The sequence below is a fragment of the Globicephala melas genome, chromosome X (genome assembly GCF_963455315.2).
Source record: "Globicephala melas chromosome X, mGloMel1.2, whole genome shotgun sequence".
Lineage (NCBI taxonomy): Eukaryota > Metazoa > Chordata > Mammalia > Artiodactyla > Delphinidae > Globicephala > Globicephala melas.
In genome coordinates this window covers 67,179,815-67,206,845 of record NC_083335.1, presented here as the reverse complement: position 1 = coordinate 67,206,845, position 27,031 = coordinate 67,179,815, and the positions used below count along the sequence as shown (strand labels likewise).

Here is a 27,031-nt window from a genome sequence, read left to right as displayed (position 1 = left end):
CAATCAAGAGAAATCCACCGCTACTGACAAGGTAAGGGAGGCCCAGGTGGGCAGGGCAGGAGGATGCAGCAGGAAACCGTTCCCCATTTTCAAACCTCCCATGACAGTCCACTGTGAAATTCTTTGGCTTGGTGTTCAAGGTCCTCTCTGCTCATGTCTCAACTTTTCTCTCTAGCCTCTCTATCCCCCTGCTCTCTAGCCACACTTGTCTGCTCCGGGTTCTCCCAAATGAGACTGGGCTTCGTTCCCCCACCCCCTGCCTCCCCCCGAGGATCTTTGCCATTGCTCTTTCCTGGGGTCTGCAAAGGCCCTCCCCCAACCCCTGCTGCCTGTGAAAAACCTCCCCATCCTTCTAGGCACAGCTCAAATGTCGCCTCCTTCACAAAGCTGTCCCTCATTCTCCACCAACCCCCAGAGTGTTCTGTTGGTACATCTCTTATGGCCCTTGTTCAACAAATCGACAGTGCTTGCCGGCATGTCACGTACAGGTCACTGTGCCTGCTGCTGCGGGGGCTGTGAAGATGGACAAACCCTCCTCTGGGGTCCTCTGGGTGTTCCCAAGCACGTTCTGCAGTGTGTAGAGATTTTTCAACAGCGACCTGATCTCCCTGCACTGGATTATCAACTCCTTGAAGGCAGGCAGCACCTGTGCCTTAGTCACCTCCTTGGTCCTCACAGACCAAGGCAGCTGCCTGTTAGTTTTGGTTGTCTTGAATTCCCTGACCCGGGAATGTCAAATGAGCCTGGTTTCTCTAGTTTTTCTTTCTCCGTAGTAGAGTTTATTTGTTTTTAAATTCAGGGAATCAAAATAAAGGTCTTTGGATTCTATTTCTAGTTCACTAGATGATTCCTTGTGACCTTTGGTAAGTCACAATATCTGATTCAGCTCCTCTATTAGGGCCCGCTTGGGGAAAAACACCCCATGACAAAGGGAATCATTCAATTGGGATAAGCCTTTGAATGGGAAATATGCAAAGCTACTATTTCTGTTTAGTTTTTAACAGAAATAGTATTTGTGCACACTCTCTGGAGAGAGAGCATATGGTCCTTAACATTATGTGCTTTCAATAGTGATATTGTTAGGTGGTAAGTAAGCCAGGGAAATTCAAATTCCGTGGAAAAAAATGGTACAGAGGGCATGAGCAAAAGGGATCTTGCTGTGTGACATGAATTTGATGTCATTCAAAGAGCCTCTAAGAAAATAATCCAGGGTGATTGCCATTGCCCCCAAATTATCCTTGTTAAGAGTCTGGATGTACATCTGGCACCATGGGAGAGGTTGTGGAACAATCTCTAGGGATTCTAACAGCGTCTTTGTGGAATCTATGGGAGTAATTTGATGGGGAGATGGCTTTTGCACATCCATGACAGAAGACTCCACACATCTAATTAAAAGAAAAATGACCAAGACTGTGCCAATGCTTATAATGCTTTTTTTTTTTTTTTGGACTGAACTAAAAAGGAAAGAGGGGTCTAGTTCCTTCCTGCTGGGGTTATTACTCTCTGATGCCTGAAGCCCCGAATTCTGTAGATTAGAGATCATCTTTACCACATCCATATATGGAATGGACAAGAGGGGTTACCTGGGGGACACATCCAGAAACTAACTCTCCCATTCTGATCAAAGAAACCTGAAAGGTTTGTATTTTTAGCCAAGGAGGGCCCCTCAGTCCAAGCCCGAGAACCTCGTGGGCTTGACTCTGGAAGAGAAGGCTTCAAACAGGTGTGGCCCTCTCTCCTTGGACGGCCTCTCCTCCTCCAGAAGGTGTCAAGTAGTACACTCATTTCACGGGTATGGAAAGACAGGTTTAGAGAGAGCAATAGAAGAAAGGCAGCTGCAACGAAGAAGCCACTCTGGGGGACCCAAACCCGTGGCATCAAAGTGCTATAAAAATCAGAGTCAGGGGGCCTCGCTGAGGTCTAGGAGGAGGGAATGTTCTGTCTCCATCTACGAAGATAACACTGCTGATCCTCTGTCAGCAAGGCATGTTGTGAGCTATCTGTTTCGGGCTGAGCGTCTGGAACAACGTGTCCTCATTGTGAGGGCCTGCCGCACGCTCAGCCGCGTTCTCTGGCTTTAGCCCCCTCTTGGGCCAAGAGCACATGGTTGCAAGACGGTCAGCTGGGGCCAGAACTGACTGCCACGTGAGAGCTCAGCTTGACTGGGATCAAGGCTCCTGTCCTGGCTGCATGAGCACCTGGCTTTAACTAACCCATAAATAACCCATTCTTTGCTGAAGCAGGCTGGCTGCAGGTAAGCGTGGGCTCCTAAACTTCTTCCCACCTTTGCCAATCAAATATTATTCCCAGGTCCTGCTTATTCGCACTATTCTTAGGCTAGGGGACCCAGATGATTTAAGAAAGTCCTTGTTTTGTGATCCAGTTCCACATGGCAGCTGACTGGTCCTAGCCTTGGGAGGCTCTGCTTGGGGCTGAGGGAAGTGACAGGCACCGGGAAGGCAGAGGCTGTATCTAAGGCAAAGGTGGTGCGGTGCCCTCTTCCCCTCTCTGGCTCTCTCGTGGTATTTCTGTTTCTGTGTTATATTATGCTTTTAGTTTTGCACTCGTTAACTCCTTTCTACGGGACCATGAACTCTGCAAAGGCAGAAACTTCTGTCGCATTCTCTTTGTGGAGCCTGTAGAGTTGAATTTCCTTCAACCTTTACTTTAAAATTATGTTGAATTACATTAATTCACACAAGATTTAGCTGGCCGTTCAGTTAATTCTGTGGAATAATGCAAAGAGCCAATTTATGGCATGAACAGTTTTTCGGCTCTTGAGGAAGCATGATGAGGCGGCAAGAGCCCCGGCCTCGGAGTTAGGCAGAGCTGGATTTTCATACCCAATAGAGCTGTGTGCCTCAGGCGAGCTTCGTAATCTCTTTCAGTCCTTGCTACTAGAGGAATGATAAATCCTGACCTGGCTGGGTTGTTAGGAATCACAGAGATAATATACATTAAAGGGCCGACCACAGGGCCCAGCACAGGGTAGGATGTCAGTACATGTGAATTCCCTTCTTCTGAGGCAAGAAGCTATTGCCTAACCAGTGCCTCACCCAGACCCTGGGGGATGTTGGGCCAAGCACTGGGGGCCCCCCACGATGCAGAAAGAAGAGCCTGTTCCTCCTGCCAGACAAAGCCCAGCAGTCCCAGTGGCTTCCCGCTTGTTTAAACCATGAGCTCCGCCTAGAGCCGGTGGAGAAACTGACTTCTCTCATAGTTTCCTGCCCTGTGCTCAGCCACTTGTTACTTACTGGCAAGGTGGAAAGGAAATCTGATCAATAAGACAAAGATGTTGGGGTGGAGGGATTTGGCCAGCAGTAGAAATAGCTCAAAGCCCCACCCTGAAATTGCCCTCCAGTGTTGAAGAGGAAAGGAAACAGGCAAGCGGCGATGCCATTCCCAGACAGGTGGAGCAGGGTATGAAAGAGCCCAGGGGGCTGGCAAGTGCAAACGGCTGGCTTTGATCTCAGCAAAGGAAGAAGGGAGGTGCTAACCCTTCTCCACCCCTTCCCCTTTTTCCTCAGTGCTCCTTTTGCTTTCTGGGTTTCCATTTATGCGTGTTTGAGGGGAACATGGTAGCAGGAATGGGGCAAATGGAAAGGATGAGGTGGGGCTGAAGGATGGGAGTGGAAGGGAATAGCACTTGAGGGGAGCAGGTCCCTTCTCGACCCAAGAGTCAATGAATAAAGAAAGGAAAATAGCTCAGTCTTGCTCGGTTCAGGCCAGCTCAATGTGCCTTTCTTGCTCACTCCCCTCCAGCTCTTGCTCATGCAATGCAAACAGCATACGCTTAGATATTTGGTCAAGAAGATATTCAGAAGAAGCCTTAAGGTTGTTGTTATTCCTTCCTAATCCTATGTGGTCACAGGAAACCAAACCACAAACCCGGCACAGCCAATCCTTTTATCCTTCCTTCAACATTTATTAAGTACCTACTGACTAGGTGTCAGTAGGTACTTAATAGATACTTTATTAAGTACCTAACCTGATTAGGTTAGTCACTGGGGTGCAAAGATTGTAAGATATGCTTAGTAGGAGGGGTCAGTATGATGAGAACAGTATGATAATACTAAAGTCACAAGTAATAACAGTTAATGTTTTTTCTCTTTTTAAAAATTGAAGTATAGTTGATTTACAATGTCGTGTTAGTTTCTGATGTACAGCAAACTGATTCAGTTATACGTATATATGTATATATATATTCTTTTTCAGATTCTTTTCCCTTATAGATTATTACAAGATATTGAGTATAGTTCCCTGTGCTATACAGTAGGTCCTTGTTGGTTATCTATTTTATATACAGTTGTGTGTATATGTTAATTCCAAACTCCTAATTTATCCCCCTCTTCCCCCTTTGGTGACCATAAGTTTGTTTTCTATGTCAATAACAGTTAACAGTTAATATTGATTAAAAGCTTCTTATGTGTCAGGCACTTAAAGTGTCTGCGCACTTTTTATGGACTGACAATTCTCACAACCAACTCACGTGGAGGTTCTAGAATTACTTCCATTTTAAGATGAGAATTTGAAGCACAGAATAGTCAGATAACTTGACAGAGGTCACACAGCTAGCACGTGTGGTGTGAGATTTGAACCCAGGTCATTCTGGAGATCAGCACTACCCATAGGAGCCTCTAAACTACCCCAGAGGAAGTGACTGTGTAGGGCGGGGTCTGCAAAGGGGGCCTGGTGGGTGGGAGGGAGGCATTCCCAAGAGAGCCTGGGCAAGAGCAGGGACTGTGGAATGGAACAGCATATTTAGCACAATTTGATGTTGCTCGAGGGTAGGGCATAAGGAGGATCAGGACACGAGGCTGGGGAGGCAGCATGAGTTTCACGGTAGGCGCTGCGTGTTCCCCACACTAAGGCATTTGGCCTGATCCCAGACTAGAAGGTCCACGAGGGCCGAACACTCTTTTGCTCCCCAATGTCAGTGCCAGTTCCCAAAACAGTGCTTGTCCCTAGGAGGTGGCAAGTAACTATTTGTGGCATAAGTGAATGGAAACTTGGGGGAGCTTGGAAATGAGGGGATGAACAGATCAGCTGGGCACTTGAGAGGACTCAATGGCTACAGTGTAGAGAATGGAATGGAATCTGAGGGGAGGAATGCAAATAGGGAGACCAGTGACAAGGTTGGTGCTAGAGCCATGTTGAGTGGTAACAGGGCCTGAGCCAGAACAGTTGTGGGAGGAACCGAGAGTGAAAAACTTAAAAGATAGCATCAATAGGACTAAACAATGAGTTGGATGTGGGAAGTAAGGCAGAAGAGAGAGTCAAGGATTTCCCACGGTGTAGGAGGTACAGTGACAGGGTGAGGAATACAAGCAGAGGACAAGGGTTTGTGGTGGGGTGTATATGTGTGAGGGGGGTTCAACGGGGAGCATGTTTAGGGTCAGAATCGTGATGATACAGTGGTCTGTAATTCAGGTGAGAGGTTGGGCCTAAGATACAGAATATGTGTTATAGATTTGGGAGTTATCAATGACATAAAGGAATTGGATGAGAATTGCCAAGGAATTGCCTTGGCCAGCATGGGAGGCTTCCTATAGAGTAAGAGAAGAGAAGAGAGGTGAGGAAAGAATCATGGGGAACAGCCAACACTTCAGAGGTGGGCAGAGGGAGAGGAAACGGTTCTGGTGATGATTTGAGATGTTGCAGACAGCTGAAGTAAAAGGAGGGTGGTCTTCCGATTTGTCCATGGGAAGATCTTTGCTGCAGCAAAGTCAGTGGAGGGTGTGGACAAGGCCTGACTGGAGGGGGCTGAAGAGTTGATGGGAAGAAGTAGAGGTAAGAATGATGGGGACTTCCCTGGTGGTCCAGTGGTTAAGACTCCGCCCTTCCAATGCAGGGGGTGTGGGTTCGATCCCTGGTGAGGGAACTAGGATCTCACATGCCATGTAGTGTGGCCAAAAATATATAAATAAATAAAAATTAAAAAAAAAAGAATGACGGTAAGAATACACACATACACTCTCCTTTTTATAAGAGTTTGGTACAGGGGTGGGACTGGAGTAGGGTGGTATTTTAAGATGGGAGGGTCTTAAAAGTATATTTATAGGCTGAGGGGAAGAGCCCACAGGATGGAAGTCAGAGGCAGCCTGATAGGGATTTTGAGTTGTTTATATCTGTCTTTCTAGCTCCTTAGCCAGAGTGCCACAAGGGAAGAATACTGTTGTATTCATATTTCTATTACCTACAGCTCCTAGCATAGGGCTTGGAAAATAATAGGTACTCAATTCATGTTTGTTGAAGGAATGAAATTCTGAAGACATGCACATCCAGTAGGGAGAATCAGGGTCTTGAAGGATGGGCGATTGCAAATAGGCAGGGATGGGGTGGGGTTGGAGGGTAGTTAGTGGAGGCAGGACAAGTCTGGGAAGTTGGCTAAAGTTCTAGAAGGAGAGCAAGGGAAGCCTTGAACCCCAGGTTGAGGAGACAGGACTTGATGTGACAGGCATATCAGGACTGGAGCTGTGCCTTAGGACACCTGGGAGCAGTATACAAAGGCTGGATGACCAGTGTGGAGGCCACTGCCATAGTTCAAGGGGGAGATAGCAAGGGCTTGAACAAGAGTGATTGCTGTGGGGATGGAGAGGATGGGAAAGAGACATTGTGAAGGTAGACTTCCGAGGACTTTGGTAAGTGGTTGGCTGTGGAGGAAAGAGAGCAGGGGAGGTCAAAGTTGACTCCTAGGTTTTGAGTCGGGGTAAGTAGGAGAATCAGTGCCACTGATAGAGCTGGGATAAAGTAGTAGGAAGAGCTAGTCTGGCTCAGGGAAGGGGATGGGCTTGGGTTTCGTGGGTTTGAGATGACAGTAGGATATGTGGGTCACTCCGTCTAGCAGGCAGCTGGAGATGTGATGATGGTGTGTGGAAGTGAGGTCATGGCTGAGGACTAATGTAGTAGGGGGATAAAAAGAGCCAGTGACTAGGCAGAAACAGAGCAACCAGAGAAGAAGAAACAGAATGGTAAAGTAAAATCTCTTAGAGCCTTAGGGATGACATTCAGCATGAGAAAGATGCCTAAAGGAATACACTTGCCACACTGGCAATAGACTCCTGCGGCTAAACTAACATCCCTCCCTCCTAGTCAGTATAAAAAGCCAGACCCCTTTTTATAATACTCCAAAAAGCTCTCAAAATTTTTATTGCTAACTCAAGGTTTACCCTTTCCTAGAAGTTAGACTTGATCCTATCAGGGTAAGCCCAAGGTTGATGCCAATCCCTCTTACAGACCCCTGAGGCTTTGCTCTGTCATCAGCTAGGGAGGTCGTGCTGGTGATTGTGATGTGGGCCCTGGCCAGGAAGAGCATTTCTTGTCTTGACTCACCCTGGGAACAGAACTCATCACAACAAGAGTGACAGAGCATCAGCACTTTGAACCATAACATGGTCTTGTAAGATGCTTCTCAACCTTTCTTATGTCACCAATTACTCCATCAAAGAACCTGGGCCCAACCATGATGGAAACAAAAAAGCCCTCTTTTCCCCAGAAAAACATTTCTATTTACAGGAAATTCAGTTATTACATATATCACTTATGGTACATTTTAAGGACACAAAATTGCAGTGGTATTATTGGGAGTAAATTTTATTGCCATGGCTTTACAACACAAACAAACAAAAATAATAACCCCGTTAGTCGTTGGACTGAACTGGCAGGAAGCAGCACATCAAAGGCGATTGCTTGTAGGCAGGGGAACGGGGAATTAGGATTGTCCAGAGCATGACTGAGAGGTCAGGGAGATGTGGGCTACTGGAGACAAGATGTTACATGTGGAGTGGACACGAGGATGGAAACCCAGAGCCCCGTCTAGACTGTATCTGTATCCCACCTGTGGAGCTCATCTCACAACTTGAACAGGGTCCCTACTTAAGAAGTGCTTCATGGTGAGGCTCATACACCAGTGCCAAGAACTGTTTGAATGAATAAGTGAATGAATGAATAAGGCATGGAAATAGTTTCATTATCCAGAAGTTTTAATGGTATTTTAACTATTGGTATAAAAAATTTTATTAAGCAAAATAATCAGGTAAACCTGGGAACTCTTAGCTCATTTGAGCACCGATTATATTTAAATGAAGAATATGCCCAGTATTAACTAGTCTTATCTCATTAGCTAAAGTACTCAGAGGCTTCATGAACACACACACATATATAGCCCTTTAGTGTACTGTGTATTCAGTAAGGTTCCTATGTTAGTTAACCCACAGTAGTGTGTGTGTGTGTGTGTGTGTGTGTGTGTGTATGTGTGTACACGCACATGTTCTATTAGGTGCTGAACATTATTCTAGGTTCTTGAGGGGAAGCTGAGTACAAACAAAGAATAAGTTCTGGTGACTGCTCTTGAGGAGATGAAGATCTAAATGAGAAAGATAATTACAGGAAGGGCAGAGGAATAAATCTAAGCTTAACTGTGTGGTACTGGCTAGAGTACAGTAAACTGTCCTCACACGTGTGGGTCACTGGACAAGTGAGGTGACTTGTAGAAAATCACAGTGCTAAAGTAACAGATGTGAACTTGAACCCATGGCTTAGGACTTTCAGTCCAGTGGGCTTTCCATCACAACAGGAAGCAAAAAGCATAGTGGTTAAAGAATGAGATTTCTGGAGTCATAGGGGATGAGCCCTAAATCCTTGCTCCACCATTTACTAGCTGTGTGACCTTAGGCAAGTTACTTAACTGTTCTGTGCCCTGGTTTTCTTTGTAAAATGGGGATAATAAGAGAAGGTACTTGTAGAGTTGTTGTGACAGTAAGTTAATTCATGTAAAGCACATAGAACAGTGCCTGGAGCATAGTAAGTGCTCAGTAAATGTTATTATTAAATGATAGATATTATTATTATTATTTATTGTGCTTTATCAACTGTACAAAGAAACAGGAGTTCTACATATAATGGATAGTAGCAAAACTGAATTTCTTTACTAATGTCCATTCAGAGTGAATGAGGGTGAACTTGTGAAGCGCTTACCCTGTATTCCAGAACTCTGAAGCCAGAAAGAGGGTAGAGAGAACAAGAAGAGAAGGATCCAAATGAATGAGACTAAGAAAAATGGAAGAGGACTTCTCTGGTGGTCAGTGGACTCCATGCTTCCAATGCAGGGGATGTAGGTTCGATCCCTGGTCAGGGAACTAAGATCCCACATGCCGCACAGCCAAAAAAAATAAGCAAATTGCAAAAACAAGAGAGAGAGAGAGAGAGAAAAATGGAAGAGAGGAGGAGGGAATGAGAACTTGGAAGTGGCAGGAAAGAGGCAGGGGGACAGAGGTGACAGAAAGGAGAGGAGATAAAAACGTGTGTATGGGGTAAATTGGCAAGGAAGGGGAGGCACAGAGGAGGTGGCAGAGGAGACAAGGGCAGGGTGGCTGCCACTTCACTAGGGGGACTCCCTGCAGGCCAAGGCTTTCCTTCAGGGTGTGGTTTCAAGGGGTTTGGGGGAAGGGCCCTGGCCAAGACTAATATCTTCCCCACATTACGGCTGATCCTCAAATTTCCACTATTAGAGAGAATTCCTCCTTCATAAGTATGTGCAGGGCCAACTCTGGTTATACCATATGTCTCTGTTGATCAAATGAATATTTTGGAAACAAGCCTACACACAAAGCTTTTTTACATCAATTTTTCCTTTAGCCAAGGGTGGGGATAGAAGAAGGAAGAGTACAGGGACATTGCTTTACCTGGCTTGCTGCTGGACAAGTACTAAGATGACCTTAAGAAAATGGATTCTGGGACTTCCCTGTGGTCCAGCGGTTAAGATTCTGCGCTTCCACTGCAGGGGGCGCAGGTTTGATCCCTGGTCGGGGAGCTAAGATCCTGCATGCCGCGGGGTGCGGCCTTAAAAAAAAAAAAAGGAATGGATTCTACTAGAGGATTGTAAGTGCTGCCTTGGTCCGATCCTTACACTACTTCAAGCAACTGCCCTCTCTGTTCCTTCACTGCTAAACTTCTTAAGATCTCTTTTTTCTTCAGCGCCTTGACCTCTTCATTTCTCAGACACTTCAACATGCTGCTGTCTGAATTCTTCCCCACACCTCCACTGAACTGTTTTCTAGAAGAATGGCAAAGAGATTTTAGCTTGTTGGCAACTCTGATTGGTAGTAGCTGCTTGGGGGTACTATGTTGAGAAGGATTCTGAGGCTGTGTCTAGGTTCAGCAGGAAAATGTGCCCAAATCAGTTTGTCAAGTAATTCATGGGAATACATGGTAGGCAGGGTGGGGGCTGGAGGGATGTAGTCATACGTGCCCTATATTTGCTATTCCTGCTTTAGGAGACCAAGAGCGACCCCCTAATTACCCAACCTAATGTCTTCTTTTCAGTGATCGCTCACCCTGTTTGATCTCTCTGCAGCACCTGTCATCAACTACTGCCTCATCTTTGGCACTGTCTTCTCTCTCATCACCACTCCTCTCTGTTCCTTGTCAGTCTCCTTCCCTGGATCATTTTCCTTTACCTATCTCTTAAACGTAGGTGCCCTCAGGTTGTCCTCTCAGCTCTTTTCTCTCTCTCTGCAAGAGTTTACACTCTCTGCTGTGGTTTAAATCACTTCCATGCAGAGATCCTAAATTTTTGGGTTCAGTGTTTATCCCTGGCCTCTGACTTGAATTTATAATTGTCTGCCGGACATTTCTACCTGGAAAACTTGAATTCTTGGTACCTGATGCTTACTGTGTTCTAAGTTGAGCTAATTCAGTATAACTCCTTCAAAGAGAATGTTCATCTTCTCTTTTTGTTCACTCAGCACCATAGGTGAGACCCATCATACAATAAGCTACTCAGCAAAGATTTGAATTTATGACCCTGAATGGATCAGTGTGCTTATGTTTTGTTTAGAGGCACTGGATTTTGTGCTTTCAAAATACCCCAAATGATATGGGATTAGGGGATAGAGATTAGGGGATTTCTATCTCTGGGAGATATTCCCATTGTTTGATGAACAATGATTTTTCTTCTTGCCATTTGTCAGATGAAGAAAAACATATCTCACTGGGTGCAAGAAGATAGAGAGAGGCATAGGGTACTCCCAAGACTGGCACTATCTCTAAGGGGACAGCCAGACAGCATGCAATATGCTTGGGGTATTATTTGAAAACACTCACTGGTTATCTTCTGAGGCAGGATGCAGGGTGGGGAGATGCTAGGGAGACAATGATGAAGCAGACAATCCCTGGCCTTGAGGAGCCTGCAGTCTAGTAGAGAAGGCAGAGAGGTGCAGGAAGAACTATGACGAGATGAACACTACAGGTGAGTCATTTCTCTGGAGCTATGGGAACTCAAGTGGGAATTCTGAGTGTGGGGCTGGGTGATGCGTGATGGGAAGCAACTGAACTGGCCTCGAAGGATGAACGAGATTTAAATAGGCAGGGAGAGAAGGTAAGAAAGGCAGAAGGAGCAGAATGAAGACAATGAAGATACGTTCTAAACAAGTCATCAAAAATTAATTTATGAGAAAGAACAGAGTACAGGGTCATAAGTAGCACCAGCACAGCTCTGTAAGCAACTTTCTTGTCTTCTCTGAATAGCACATCCTTCCTTTGTGATGGACAATGATAGGTTGATGGGCTTGGCAGAGGCAGAGGAAAAGTCATGGATGGACTTGATATTCTATCAGAGTAGGATTTCTGTCTGATATATCCATCACAGTGGTTAATTGGGAGTAAATCAGAGTTGAACTTGCTTATATCCTATTGATTCATTTGTTCCCTCATTAGCTTGATACCAGTGTCTCCCAAGGACTCCTGTGTACCAGGCTCTGGGTGCGAAGAGATGACTGAGACTCAGCCCCTGCCCCCAAGGAGTGGATGGGGAGGCAGCTGTGCAAACAAGCAGCTCTAACGCTCTGAGGTAAGTGCCATAATAGACATGCAGGCAAGAGCTCCTGGAGTCCAGAGGGAAGATAAAGCAAAGCTGTGCTCTCTGAGTCAGCCTCTAACCGATTTCCCTGTCTCCCCTCCCTCCCTGAGTTTTCCGTCCGAAATTCAGATCTGATCATGTCATTCCCCCTGCTTAAAAACCGTGGTTGGCTCCCCGCGGACTGTAGGACCCAGTCCAAACTCTCAGGCAGGACATACAAAGGCCTTCACAGTCTGGCGCAACTGACTCCTCCAGTCTTATCTCACACCACGGGCCAGGCTCTGGCCTCCACACTGTAGCCACACTGCACTGGAGTGTCTCTCCTACTCCTCCTTATCTGGTCAAGTCTTCTGCTTCCCTTGCACCCCTGCTAAATGTTGCTTCTCAGCTGCACTGGCCCCAACCGCCCCCGATGGAGAAAGTTCCTCCTCTGCTTTCCCACAGCTTGCTGTCAACCTCTCTATTCTAGTACTTATCACACCATAGTGTAATTGTTTCTCTATGTGCCCATCTCCCCCACCAAGCCATGGTCTCCTCAAGGTTGGGAACTGGGCATTACTCTTTTTCTTATCCTTGAGATTTTGTCCGGGCCTGGCATATAGTAGGTGCTCCATCCATCTTGGATGAGTGAATGAATGACTCTGACACTGGCCACTTGGGTCTGGTCATTGTCAGCAGCTAGCATTACTTAACATGAGAGATGCATAAAAATATGAAGGGCAGCCAGAGTAGCTAAAAAACAGGCGGCTCTAGTCACATCATGAAAAAAACAAGAGATGGAGGAGACAATGCTCCCACTCAGGCTTTAACTAATGACTCTCCCTTCTGAGCAGCCCCTTCTTGTCTGCCCTCCCGTTCACTTTCAAAAACCCAGTGATTGAAATCATTCTAATTATTCATGGTCGGTGGCATATCCAGGAAACAGTTTACAAGCAATTAAAATACGCCAAAATAGATTTATGCAGGTTGAACCTGATCCTGCTGGTAAAAAGGGAGTAAATGACTTACATCTTGGAGGGGTATTTGCTTCCTGAGGTTGCTCTTTATCGCTCTTTACTGTACTAGCGTGGGACTAACACGGGAAACATTTGGAGGTCCTTCTTAAGGCGAGTGTGCAGCGAACGGTGCAGGGAGTGTGTAGACTGCATGCATGATGGCAGCTAGCTGTCCTGTAAATGTGGGAGCGCTGCCTCTGCCCACATTCCATCCCCCCCGCCTCCCCCCAGCCATGGGGGGAGGATGGCTCAGCAGCAGGTAGCTCGTGGTAGTAGGAAAGCTCCCAGCACCGTGATCATGACGGTTCCAATAACGTTGGAACCACTTGGGATCATTTAACCCCACAAGGTTCAATCTCCCAGTTAGTAAAATAGGGACACAGATCTCCACCCTCCCAACTTTAAAGGGTTGTTTATGAGGATCAATGGAAGAAATGTTGTGAAAAGCTCTAGAGGCTACAGAAATGGTGGCGGGGGGGTCACTTTCATTACAAAAACTCTAACTCGTGGGCCCTTTCAATGCTCTAGAAGTGGCTAATGCTCATCAGCAGATTAGTAAAGGTGTACTGGGGCAAGTCCCCTAATAGTTTACTTAAGAGTCCACACAAGAACTATTCATTACCTTGCTACACTCAAACCAAGTGTTTTAATGTCCCTTTAATGAAGACAGCAGTCAGCAGCTAAGCAAACAGGCCATTTGGTTGAGAATAGACATGGGGCAGCAGAGGCCTAGCACATGGAGTCCAGGTGTCTCCAGAGATTTTGTGCCATCCCTCCCCATGGCAGGCAGGCTCTGCTTCCTTGGGATTGACTCTAGGGAAAAACAGCCTCCTTTTGCTGCTCCGAGAAATCTAGAACATATAGCTAAGCCATTCAGTGGGCCAATGTGATAGCTAAGCCATTCAGTGGGCCAATGTGATTGGTGCAAAATTTAGAATGAACAAATTGAAATGGCATGTTTCACCACAGCTTTTGAGCTAAGTGCAGAGGACTGCAGAAAGGCCAAAAGGCTGGCACAGAAGCAGAGGCGGGGGTGGTGGTGGGGTGGGGAAGCAAAGGCCATGGAAAATCAGTAAACTGGAGTGATAGTTTACCCGGAAGTCTAACTTTAAATTATTAAGCCCTTGAGATACCGTAATGGAAAGTTATATAGCTTACATCTGCAAAAGGATCCTCGGTTTCTTCATGCTCTGTCACACTTCCCTGCCTTTCCACTCACCATTCCTTGTGCAGAGAATGCCCGGCCCTCCCTTCTTACTCATCTTTCAAGACCCAGCTCCAATGTAACCTCTTTGAAGTCTTTGCCGACTCCCCAAAAGCGAGATCCTTGCTCCCTGTGCCGTCACAAGGTCTTTTACAGCCCTAAGGCCCACTCTGACACATTTGTTTACACACCCTTCTTCCCCATTCGGCCAGGAGTGTAGCTCTCAGAAGCAAAGACCAGATGGTAGCTTTACCTAGCACAGAGCAGGAACAAAGATGGGCCTCACTCAAGGCCAGCTGAATGAATGAGCATTTGAGCATACGTGAGCCGGCCACATTTATCAGGTCTGCAGAGGACCCAAAAGGAAGGCTCATTTGGCAATGATTTGATATGGTAGACATGCTTCTTCCACACTGGTTTACCTGATTAGTGACTGCCTCGGTGCTGGCAAGCAGCAAGAAACCTGCCAGCAGAGGCAGCCTGACAATGTACCTATGAGGCAAGGTATGGTCCTGGCTATTAGCTTGGTTCCCACAACTTGTAAACGTGAGCTGGAAAAGTGCTGCCCTCCCCCCCACTCAACTCTCAGGTGCCTGCTTCTCAAGAAGTTGCCCAGCAGCACAGACAGCATCATCTTGTACATCTGAAAACTGAAAATGCATCTATTACCAGAGAGGAAGGTCTAATGGACAGAGCCTGACCCAGCCTCGGCTCCCACAGAAGCTCCGGCTCAGCAGCCACAGCCTCCGGTTCTCCTTCTGGTTCTGCTAATGATGAACTCGATGACTTTGGACACATCGGCTCATCTCACATTCTCCATTCCCCCCAGTGGGCAGAATAATGAAGATGTTGCACGGATTGAGTCAATAAGAAGCTTGACTGAGATCCCTGTGGACGGGGGAATCAGCAGTTGATGCTGGCAGAGCCTGCAGAGTTCTGTTGTTTTCGGTATTTCTGTTTGTAAGTGAATCATTCTGCCTTGAGCCCAGATGTGCAGCCCGTGGAGAGGAAGAGAGGAAGGGCAGGCGGGCTGGCACCTCCGGCCTAAGCTGCAGCAGTCAGAGCACACGGAAGTGGACGGGACTGGACGGGACAGGATGGGATGGGATGGGATGGGAGGGACAGGACAGGACGGGAAGGGATGCTCAGCTGCTGGCTTGCCAACAACTGGTCCCCTGCTCCCTGATAGGGACCAGAAGCAATAAGCTCTGAAGGCTGTGTATACTGAAGCAGTTTTGTATTGAAATCAAATCAAACTCATGGCAAAGTCAATCTGACACATCTTTAATGATAAACATAATGATTATTGTGCTGTACTGTAATTAGGCATAATGGTAAGCAGCTCTCAGGAATGACTGCAATTACGATTACTTTTACACGGCTGAACCAAATATTTCTGAGGTCTGCCAGGATGGGGGTGGAGACTGGGGGGTCTGGATAGGAGGCAGAGCAGAAATCTAGTTGCGAGGCATTTCTCTGGTTCTCCCCTCCCCATCCCACCCTGAGGCAACAATCCCTCCATCCCTTATTGGGAAACAGAAAAAAGATCTGATGAAGGGTTGGATGGCTAGCTCCTTTCTCCAGCTAGGGAGAGGCCACACTGAAGTTCCTAGGGTTAGAGAATCTGGAATGTTCAGAGGTGCTTTGAGGTGATTTCCCATGAGGCTTGAAATTCTACCAAGTGGCCTTAAGCCTAAATAGTATATGCCTAATGTGTAAACCATGTTTGGATCCTGGTTTGAACAAGTCCATGCAGAAAGATATTTTTGAGACAACTGGGTAAAACTTAACAGTGACTGGTATTAGATGGTATTAAGGAATTATTAATTTGTCAGCTTTGATCATGGTGTTGTGGTTATTTAAGAAAAGGTCCTTATCTGTTGGAGAAACTTACTGAAATATTATAGTCCAACAACTGCGGAATGGTATGGTCCCTGGGATTTGCTTTCAAATACTTCAAGAAAAAAATGAGGAACAGAAGAAATAAGAAGGGCAGAATGTCGGTAATTGTTGAAGCTGGGTGATGGGTACATGCGGGTTCATCATACTCTTGTCTCTGCTGTGTATATATTTGAAAGTTTCCATAACAAAAAGTTAAAAAATTCATATACCCTAGACTGCTCTGACAGTGATGCATACATTAGTGAAAATTAGTTTGATCATGCTAACAACACCTAGTAGATGCAGACAGATCTCAGGACTGGGATTTGGGATGGGCAGAGCCAGGAGGGTGGGCAGTTTGGGGCATGGGCCACCGTCAGGGAGTGCAAAGTCCTGGCTGGGGTGGAGAAATGTGTGTGAGGGAAGAGGAAATTTGAATGGCCAGGGGGTAGTCTGAAAGTTCTGGGAGAGAAGGCAGGAAGTGTAGGAAGAGAGGAGACAGAGTGTAATAGGGGCTCACGTCCACCACCTGTTAGGCCCCCTCTAGTCTGTAAGCTCCTAGATGTTGAGTCTGTATCGTAACGCTCTCTATCTTACCTAGAGCCCTCAGGACATGAGTTTCTGCATTTTATTTCACTCATTCCCTTGAGAATATTTATTGCGTGCCTACGGTAGCCAGGCAATACAAACATGTGCCTGTGGTAGGCAAAGGAGATGGAGCAGAGAACAAACGTGAACAAAACCAAGTCTCAGTCCTCAGGGAGCTCACATCCCAGTGGGAAGAGACACAGTAAATAAACAGCAAGGATGTACATCAGATGGTGATACGTGTGGCAAAGAAAATAATGTCGGGTAAGGTGGAGACGGAATGCTGAGTAGTTGCTCAAGACCAAATTTGCATGGCACTTAGGCCCTTAAGAGCTTTTCCAGGTCCCCCCTGCAGCCTGGCTTTTGGTCATGTTGGACCCTGTGCCTGGGGGTTTTGCCAAGGGCTCCTGGGCCTCTCGGCCTGTGTATACACTTTAACCTCATTCTTGACTTAATTGTCCCCTCCTACTCCTGATTACCCCACATTCCTCTCTAGGTACCACTTCCCCAGGAAGCTCTCACAGGTCCTTCCTTCCTCCCACCTCCACACTCTGCCCTTGGTCTTCTTCACTTCCACAGCACCCTTTAACGAATCTCTACTACAGCCCTTACCACCTGGATTATGATTCTCTTCCCATCTAGACTTTGTGCTCCTTGAGGACAGAGAATCTGTCTTTTTTTTTTTTAACATCTTTATTGGAGTATAATTGCTTTACAGTGGTGTGTTAGTTTCTGCTTTATAACAAAGTGAATAAGCTACACATATACATATGTCCCCATATCTCCTCCCTCTTGCATTTCCCTCCCACCCACCCTATCCCACCACTCTAGGTGGTCACAAACCACCGAGCTGATCTCTCTGTGCTATGTGGCTGCTTCCCACTAGCTATCTATTTTACGTTTGGTAGTGTATATATGTCCATGACCTCTTTTTATATTTATATGGCACAGGGCCTAGAACACAGTAGGCCAGATACTATGCATGTTTAATGAATACACGAATGAATGGACGGATGAAAGAATGAACATGCTCCCTAGCAGAACATTGGAGGCTTGGGAAGCATCCTCACCCTAAATCAAATGCTAGGGAAGCAGAGGTGCTAATATGTGCTCAGATACCAAAGGGAGAAATGGGATCAGTATACTTGGATATGTATTAAACTCAATGATGATTTTTTTATAACTATATATATATATAAAAATTTATTTATTTTTATTTATTCATTTTATTTTTGGCTGTGTTGGGTCTTCGTTGCTGTGCACAGGCTTTCTCTAGTTGCAACGAGCAGGGGCTACTCTTTGTTGCAGTGCACGGGCTTCTCATTATGGTGGCTTCTCCTGTTGCGGAGCACCAGCTCTAGGAGCACGCGGGCTTCAGTAGTTGTGGCTCGTGGGCTCAGTAGTTGTGGCTCGCAGGCTTAGTAGCTCCGTGGCATGTAGGATCCTCCCGGACCAGGGCTCAAACCCATGTCCCCTGCATTGGCAGGTGGATTCCCAACCACTGCACCACCAGGGAAGCCCTCGATGATGATTATAATCATGTTCACACTCAATATTTATTGCATGGACTCTGGACCAGATCACCTGGGTTTTAATTTTGTCTCTATCACTTCCTAGCTGTGTGATTTTGGGAAGGTTATCTATACTATCTGTGCCTCAGAGTTACTGTACATATCACCATTATATAAAGATAAGTGAGGGTTAAAGCTGTTAAGTAACTTGTTCTAGGTCACAGAGCTCATAAATTGAAAATTAGGATTCTATATCTAGTCTGTGTGACTCTAAAAATCACTGCTCTAGACCAGGACTTGACAAACTATGGCCCATGGATCAAATTTGTCCCTCTGTCTATTTTTTTCCCTTGCGGATATAATTCACCCTTTTAGAGTACACAATTCAGATATTCACAAGTAGTATGCATTTACAAGGTTGTGCAACCATCACCACTGTCTATTCCAGAACATTTTCATCAGTCCAGAGAAAACCTAATACCCATTAAGTATTAATTTCCCCACCCTTCAGCACCCTAGCAACCACTAATTTCCTTTCTGTCTCTATGGATTTGCCTATTCTGGATAGTTAACATAAGTAGAATCATATACTATGTAGTCTTTAGTATCTGGCTTTTTTCACTTAGCATGTTTTCAAGGTTCATCCATGTTGTAGCATGTATCAGTACTTTATTCCATTTTATGGCTGAATAATATTCCATTGTATATATATACCAGATTTTGTTTATCCGGTCATCAGCTGATGAACATTTGGGTTGTTTCTACTCTTTTGGCTATTATGAATAATGTTGCTATGAAATTATGTGTACAAGTATTCTTCTTCTAAGGGTATTATAGTTTTAGCTCTTACATTTAGGTCTTTGATCCATTTTGAGTTAATTTTGGTATATGGTGTGAGAAAAGGGCCCAACTTCATGATCTTTCACATGTGGATATCCAGTTGTCCTAGTAGCATTTGTTGAAAAGATCATTCTTTTCCCATTCAGTAGTATTGACATTCATGTCAAAAATCAATTGGCCACAGATATATAGGTATATTTCTGGACTTTCATTTCTATTCCATTGATCTATATAGGTCTCTGTATGCCAGTACCACTGTCTTGACTATTGTAGCTCTATAGTAAAATTTAAAATCAGGAAGTGTGAGTTCTCCAACTTGGTTCTTTTTCAAGATTGTTTTGGATATTCTGGGTCCCTTGCACTTCCATATGAATATTAGGATCCGTTTGTCAGTTTCTTAAAAAAAGGAAAAACTAGCTGGGATTTTGATAGGAATTATGTTGAATTGGTAAATCAATGTTGGGAACATTGCCATTTTAAGAATAGTAAATCTTCCAATCCATAAACACGAGATGTATTTCCATACGTATAGGTCTTTACTTTCTTGCAACAATTTCCAGTAGTTTTCAGTGTACAACTCTTGCACTCCTTCTTTTAAATTTATTTATAAGCATTTCACTCTTTTTGATGCTATTGCAATAGGATTTTTTTCTTAATTACATTTTTGGATTGCTCATTGCTAATGTATTAAAATACAGTTGATTTTTGTATATCGATCTTGTATCCAGCAAACTTGCTGAACTCATTTTTTGAAAAGACTTATTTTTTTAGAGCAGTTTTAGGCTCACGGCAAAATTGAGGAGTACAGAGATTTCCCATATACCCCCTGTTTTCACACATGCATAGCTTCCCTCATTAATGTCATTCCCCACTAGAGTGGTACATTTGTTACAATTGATGAACCTACACTGACACATTACTATCACCCAATGTCCATAGTTTACCCTATGGACATTCCATAGGTTTGGACAAATGTATAATGACATATCATTATAGTATCACACAGAGTATTTTCAATGACCTAAATATCCTCTATGCTCTACCTATTCATCTCTCTATCCATCCTCGACCCCTGATCTTTTTATTGTCTTCATAAATTTTCCTTTTCCAGAATGTCATATAGTTAGAATCATATGGTATGTAGCCTTTTCAGACTCCTTCTTTCACTTAGTAATATGTGTTTAAGGTTCCTCCAAGTTTTTCATGGTTTGACAGCTCATTTTGTTTTAGTGCTGAATAATATTCCATTGTCTGGATGTACCACAGTTTGTTTATCCATTCACCTACTTAAGGACATCTTGGTTGCTTCCAAGTTTTGGCAATAATGAGTAAAGCTGCTCTCAACATCCGTGTGCAGGTTTTAATGTTGTCGTAAGTTTTTGACTCCTTTGGGTAAATACCAAGGAGTGCAATTGCTGGATCCTGTGGTAAGAGAATGTTTAATTTTGTAAGAAACTACCAAACTGTCTTCCAAAGTGGCTGTACCATTTTGCATTCCCACCAGCAATGAATGAGAATTCCTGTTGTTCCACTCCTTGCCAGCATTTGATGTTCTGGATTTTGGCCATGTGAACTCATTTTTTAAGTCTAATAATATTTTTGTATGGATACCTTAGGAGTTCTATATACAAAATCATGTCATCTGAAAATAGTGGCAGCTTTACTTTTTTTTTCTTATCTGCATGCCTTTTATTTCTTTTTCTCCAATTGCCCTGGCTAGAGCTTCCAGCACAATGTTGAATAGAAGTGGCAAGAGTGCACATCCTTGTCTTGCTCCTGATCTTAGGAGAAAAGCTTTCAGTCTTTTACCATTAAGTATGATATTAGATGTAGAGTTTTCATAGATCCCTCCCTTTATCAAGTTGAAGTTCCCTTCTTTTCCTAATTTGTTGAGTGTTATTTACTATGAAAGGGTATAGAATTTTGTCAAATAATTTTACTGTGTCTATTGAGATGATCATGTTTTTGTTTTTATTTTATTGATATGGTTTATTTCATTAATTGATTTTCAGATGTTACAACAACTTTGCATTCATGAGATAAATCCTATTTGGTCATGGTGTATGGTCCTTTTTACGTGTTGCTGGATTTGGTTTGCTAGTATTTTGTTGAGGACTTTTGTGCCCGTATTCATAAGAGATGCTGGTCTGTAGTTTTCTTGTGATGTTTTTGTCTAGTTTTGGTATCAGGGTAATACTGACTCATAGAATGCATTGGGAAGTGTTACCTCCTCTTCCATTTTTTAAAATGAAAGGATTAGTGTTAAGTCTTTAAATGTTTGGTAGAATTAACCAGTAAAACCCCATATGTACCTGGGGTTTCCTTTGTGGGATTAAAAAAATATTAATTAAATCTCTTTTACTTGTCATAGGTCTAGTCAGATTTTCTATTTTTTCTTGAGTTAGTTTTTGTAGTGTGTGTCTTTCTAGGAATATGTCCATTACATCTAGGTTATGCAATTTGTTGACATACAGTTGTTCATAGTATTCTCTTATGCTCCTTTTTTTAAAAAATATTTACTTATTTTTGGCTGCACTGGGTCCCCACCACTGCTTGTGGTCTTTCTCTAGTGTCAGAGAGCAGGGGCCACTCTTCATTGTGGTACGCAGGGCTCCCACTGCGATGGCCTCTCCCATTGTGGAGCACGGGCTCCAGCCACACGGGCTCCAGTAGTTGTGGCCCACGAGCCTAGTTGCTCCGCGGCATGTGGGATCCTCCTGGACCAGGGATCGAACCCATGTCCCCTGCATTGGCAGGTGGACTCCCAACCACTGCGCCACCAGGGAAGCCCTATGCTCCTTTTTATTTCTGTAAGGTTGGTAGAAATGTTCCCACTCTCATTTCTGCTTTTAGTAATTTGAATCTTTTCTCCTTTTTTTCCCCCCTTTGTCAGTCTACCGAAAGGTTTGTCAATTTTGTCGATCTTTTCAAAGAATCAGCTTTTGGGGCTTTCCTGGTGGTGCAGTGGTTAAGAATCCGCCTGCCAATCCAGGGGATACGGGCTCGATCCCTGGCCCGGGAAGATCCCACGTGCCACGGAGCAACTAAGCCCGTGAGCCACAACTACTGAGCCCGTGTGTCACAGCTACTGAAGCCCACGCACCTTGAGCCCGTGCTCAGCAACACGAGAAGCCACCGCAATGAGAAGTCTGTGCACTGCAACGAAGACCCAAAGCAGCAATAAATAAATACATTAAAAACAAAGAAGTCTGAGGCCATTCTGATCCATGATCTTTCCTATCAAATCTATAAAAAAAAAAGAATCAGCTTTTGGTTTCATTGATTTTTCTCTATTGCTTTCCTATTCTCTTTTTCACTTATTTTCCTCTAATTTTTATTGTTTCTTTCCTTCTGATTGTTTTGGGCTTAGTTTGCTCTTCTTTTCTAGTTTCTTAAGGTGGAAGATTAGGTTATTGATTTGTGATCTTTCTTCTTTTTAAATATAGGCATTTGCAAACTAAAAATTTCCCTCTAAGCACTGCTTTCACTACATGTAATAAGCTTTGGCATGTTTTGATTTGGCTTTCATCCATCTCAAAGTCTTTTCTAACATTCTTTGTGCTATCTTCTTTAACCCTTTGGTCATTTAGGAGTGGGTTATTTAATTTACACATATTTGTGAACTTCCCAATTTTCCTTCTTTTATTGATCTCTAATTTCATTCCTTTCCATCTAATTTCATTCCAAAGTACTTTGTATGATTTCAATCCTTTTAAATTTATTGAGACTTGTTTTATAGTATAACATACATTCTATTCTGGAAAATGTTCTATGTGCACTTAATGTGCATTCTGCTGTTGTTGGGAGGCATGTTCTACTGACGTCTGTCAGGTCTAGCTGGTTTATAGTGTTGTTCAAGTCTTTGATTTCCTTGTTGATCTTCTGTCTAGTTGTTTCACCCATTATTGAAAGTGGGCTATTGATGTCTCCAACTATTACTGTTGAATTGTTTATTTCTCCCTTCAATTCTGTAGTTTTTATTTCACGTACTTTGGGCCTCTGTTGTTAGGTGCATATATATTTATAATTGTTATATTTTCCTGATGCCTGACACTTTTATCATCATAAATGTCCTTCATTGTCTCTAGTAATAGTTTTTGTTTTATAGTCTATTTTGTTTAATATTAGTATGGCCACCCAGCTCTCTTTTGGTTACTGTGTGCATGATATATCTTTTGCCATCTTTTTACTTTCAACCTATGTGTGACTTTGAATTTAAAGTATTTCTCTTTATGGACAACATATAGTTGGAGTATGTTTTGTTAATTTATTTTGCAAATTTCTGACTTAATGGGAGTGTTTAATTGATTAACATTTAATGTAATTACTGATGAAGTATGGTTTACATATGCCACATTGCTATTTGCTTTCTACATCTTATACTTTTTTGTTCTTCTATTCCTCCATTACCATCTTTTAAAAACTAAATAGATAACTTCTAGTGTACCATTTAAATTCCCTTGTTACTTTAAATATATTTAAATGTATTACATATAAATATATATGTGTGTATATATGCGTGTAGTTTTTGCCTTAGTGGTTGACCTGGAGATTACAATTAACATCTTAACTTTTAACAATCTAGTTTGGATTAATACCAACTTAACTTCAACATTATGCAAATACTTTGCTATTACTGATATATAGCTCCATTCCTGCACCCCTCCTTTATGCTTTTATTGTCATACAAATTACATCTTTATATATGGCACACTTACCAAAGAAGATTTATAATTATTACTTTATGCAGGTGTGTTTTAAATCATGTAGGAGAAAACAAGTTACAAAGAAAAATAGGCTTGTACTTTTATATGTACCTATGTAGTGACTCTTACTGGTGGTCTTAATTTCTTTATATAGATTCAAATTATTGTCCAGTGTCCTTTCATTTCAGCCTTAAGGATTCCCTTTAGTATTTCTTATAGCATTAAATTCTGTCAGTGTTTATCTGTGTCTCAATTTCCCCTTCATTTTTTAAAAATAAATTTATTTATTTCATTTATTTATTTTTGGCTGCATTGTGTCTTCGCTGCTGCATGCAGGCTTTCTCTAGCTGCAGTGAGCAGGGGCTACTCTTTGTTGCAGTGTGCATGCTTCTCACTGTGGTGGCTTCTCTTGTTGTGAGGCATGGGCTCTAGGCATGCAGGCTTCAGTAGTTGTGGCACGTGGGCTCGGTAGTTGTGGCTCGCGGGCTCTAGAGCACAGGCTCAGTAGTTGTGACGCACAGGCTTAGTTGCTCCACGGCATGTGGGATCTTCCCAGACCAGGGATTGAACCCGTGTCCCCTGCATTGGCAGGCAGATTCTTAACCACTGAGCCACCAGGGAAGTCCCTCCCCTTCATTTCTGATGAATAGTTTTGCCAGTTTTAGAATTCTTGGTTGACTTTGTTTTCTTTCAGCACTTTGAATATCTGGTTTCTGATCAAAAGTCAGTTAATATTATTGAGGATTCCTTGTATGTGATGAGTTTTCTCTTGCTGCCTTCAAGTTCTCTCTTTGTCTTTGTCTTTTGGCAGTTTATGATGTGTTGCAGTGTGGATCTTTTTGTTTTATCCTCCTTTGAGTTTGTTGAGCTTCTTGGATGTGTAGATCAATGTCTTCATGAAATTTGGTAAGTTTTGGGCCATTATTTCTTCAAATACTCTTTTTGTTCCTTTCTCTCTCTTCTCTCCTTCTGGGACTCCCATTATATGTATGTTGGTACACACAGGTGGTACACCTGTGTGATATTGTCACACAGGTCTCTGAAGTTCTGTTCATTTTTCTTCATTATTTTTACTTTCTGCTCCTTAGACTGGATGATATCAATTGACCTATTTTCAAGTTTACTCCTTTCTTCTGCCTACTCAAATTTGCGGTTGAGCTCCTCTAGTGAATTTTTCATTTCAATTATTTTACTTTTAGACTCCAGAATTTGTGTTTGCTATTTTATTTTATTTTATAACTTTTGCCTCTTTATTGATATTCTTTATTTGGTGAGAAACTGTTCTCATACTTTTCTTTAATTCCTTGTGCATATTTAAAATAGCTGATTTTAAGTCCTTGTTGAGTAAGTCCAATGCCTAGATGTCCTCAGGGACAGTTTATATTGATTAATGTTTTCCCGTATATTGACCATACTTTCTCATTTCTTTGCATGTCTTATAATTTTTGTTGAAAAGTGGACATTTAAAATTACATAATGATAGGAAAAGAATTTGAAAAAGAATAGATACATGTATATGTATAACTGAATCACTTTGCTGTACATCTGAAACTAACACAACACTGTTACTCAACTCTACTCCAATATAAAATAAAATTAAAAATATATATATAATGAGTTAACTCTGGAAATCAGATTCTCTCCCTCCCCAGGGTTTATTGTTAATGCTGGTAGTGTTTGTTTAGTGACTTTTCTGAAATAATTTTGTAAAGTCTGTATTCTTGTCAAGTGTGGCTACTGTAGTCTCTATGTGGTCAACTTTTTTTTTTGCCACACTGTGCGGCATGCAGGATCTTAGTTCCCTGACCAGGGATCCAACCTGTGCCCCTTCCAGTGGAAGTGCAGAGTCTTAGCCACTGGACCACCAGGGAGTTCCCTCTACTTGGTTAGCTTAGTGATCAGCTAATGGTTGGACAGGGGTGTCCTTAAATGCCTGGAACTTGTAAGTTTCCCAGTCTTTGCCAAGAGGTTCTGTGTGCATGGTGGGGGCACATCATCAACGTTCAGCCAGGCAGTTGATAACTCTTTACATTTCACTTGTGCACAGCTTGAAGGTCAGCCAGAGGTGAGAGCTTAGGCCTTCTCAGGTCTCTTCTGAGCACGCACATAGCTCTGGGCATGCACATAGCCCTGTGCATGCATGTGTCCCTCTAGATTCCCAGGAATATGTTGAAGCTTTTCAAAGACCCTGTAGACATCTCATTCCCTAGCTTTTCCTTTTGAGTGTTTTGGTTAGCCTACTGTTTGCCCCAACTGTTATCCACTGCCTCAGGCAGCTGTGAAGTCAATCATTTGCCTCTAATTGTTTCTGACAAATGCCCCAGAGGAAAAGTTTTGCACACTGAATGAGCCCTTGAGTCAGGTCTAATAAAGACAGTCTTGCAAGTGGGGTCTTCCAGGGAACCACCAGACAGGTCAAATAATAATTCTCTGGGAATGAGGCTTTGAAGGAGCTCCAACACTGTTCAGCCCCCTCTGGTGGCTGCTAGGCTGATGGTTTTCACCATGATTGTGGGCAGTCAGTTTCCAAGGCTACTACCTCTACCTGTTTTAGTAAATAAAGTTTTATTGGAACTCAACCATGCTCATTCATTTATGTATTCTCTAAGGCTGCTTTTGTGCTTACAACAGTAGAGTTGAATAGTGGGACAGAGAGAACATAGGGCTTAAAAGGCCTAAAATATTTACCATCTGGCCCTTTACTGAAAGTTTTCTGACCTCTGCTCTAGACTAATGCTGGTTAGTAGAAATATAATGTGAGCCACATATATAATATATATAATTAAAAAATTTTTGAAGAGCCACATTAAAAAAGTAAAAAGAAACAGGTGAAACTAATTTTAGGAACATATTTTATTTAACTCAATATATTCAAAATATTACTTCAATATATAGTCAATATAAAATTATTAGTGAGATATTTTACATTTTTTCTTACTAAGTCTTTGAAACCTGATGTGCATTTTACACTTACAGCACATCTCAATTTGTACTAGCCATGTTCCAGGTGCTAGTGGTTACCATATTGGACAACATAGCTCTAGATCCTTGCTACTCAAAAGTGTGATCCCTGGATAGGCAGCATTGTATCACCTGGGAGCTTGCAAGAAAGGCACAATCTCAGGCTCCACCCTGGACTTACTGAATCAGAATTTGCATTTAACAAGACCTAGGTAATTCACACGCATACTGAAGTTTGAGAAGTAAAGTTCTAATTCACTATACTACCTTTCTTTGGGATTAAAAACCCAGTGTCCCCAAGGTATGATTCTAATAGAAAATGTAACTCTCTGGTTCAGTTGTCATTCTATTCAATAGATCATGGTTGAATTGTCTGAAAATCAGTCACGTAAGGTGACTGTGTGTCAGACGCTATACTTGGCACTGTGGGATTTGCTGAGCTGAAGAGGATATTGTTCCTGCTTTCAGGGAACTTACAACTGCCAAAG

At 43.2% G+C, this 27,031-nt stretch overlaps 1 protein-coding gene across 2 annotated transcripts in view; it reads right to left on the bottom strand.

Moving 5' to 3' along the window:
- HDAC8 (histone deacetylase 8) overlaps positions 1–27,031 on the bottom strand; it is a 250,574-nt gene that overhangs the window by 24,158 nt on the left and 199,385 nt on the right. The gene's annotated exons all lie outside the window — the stretch shown is intronic.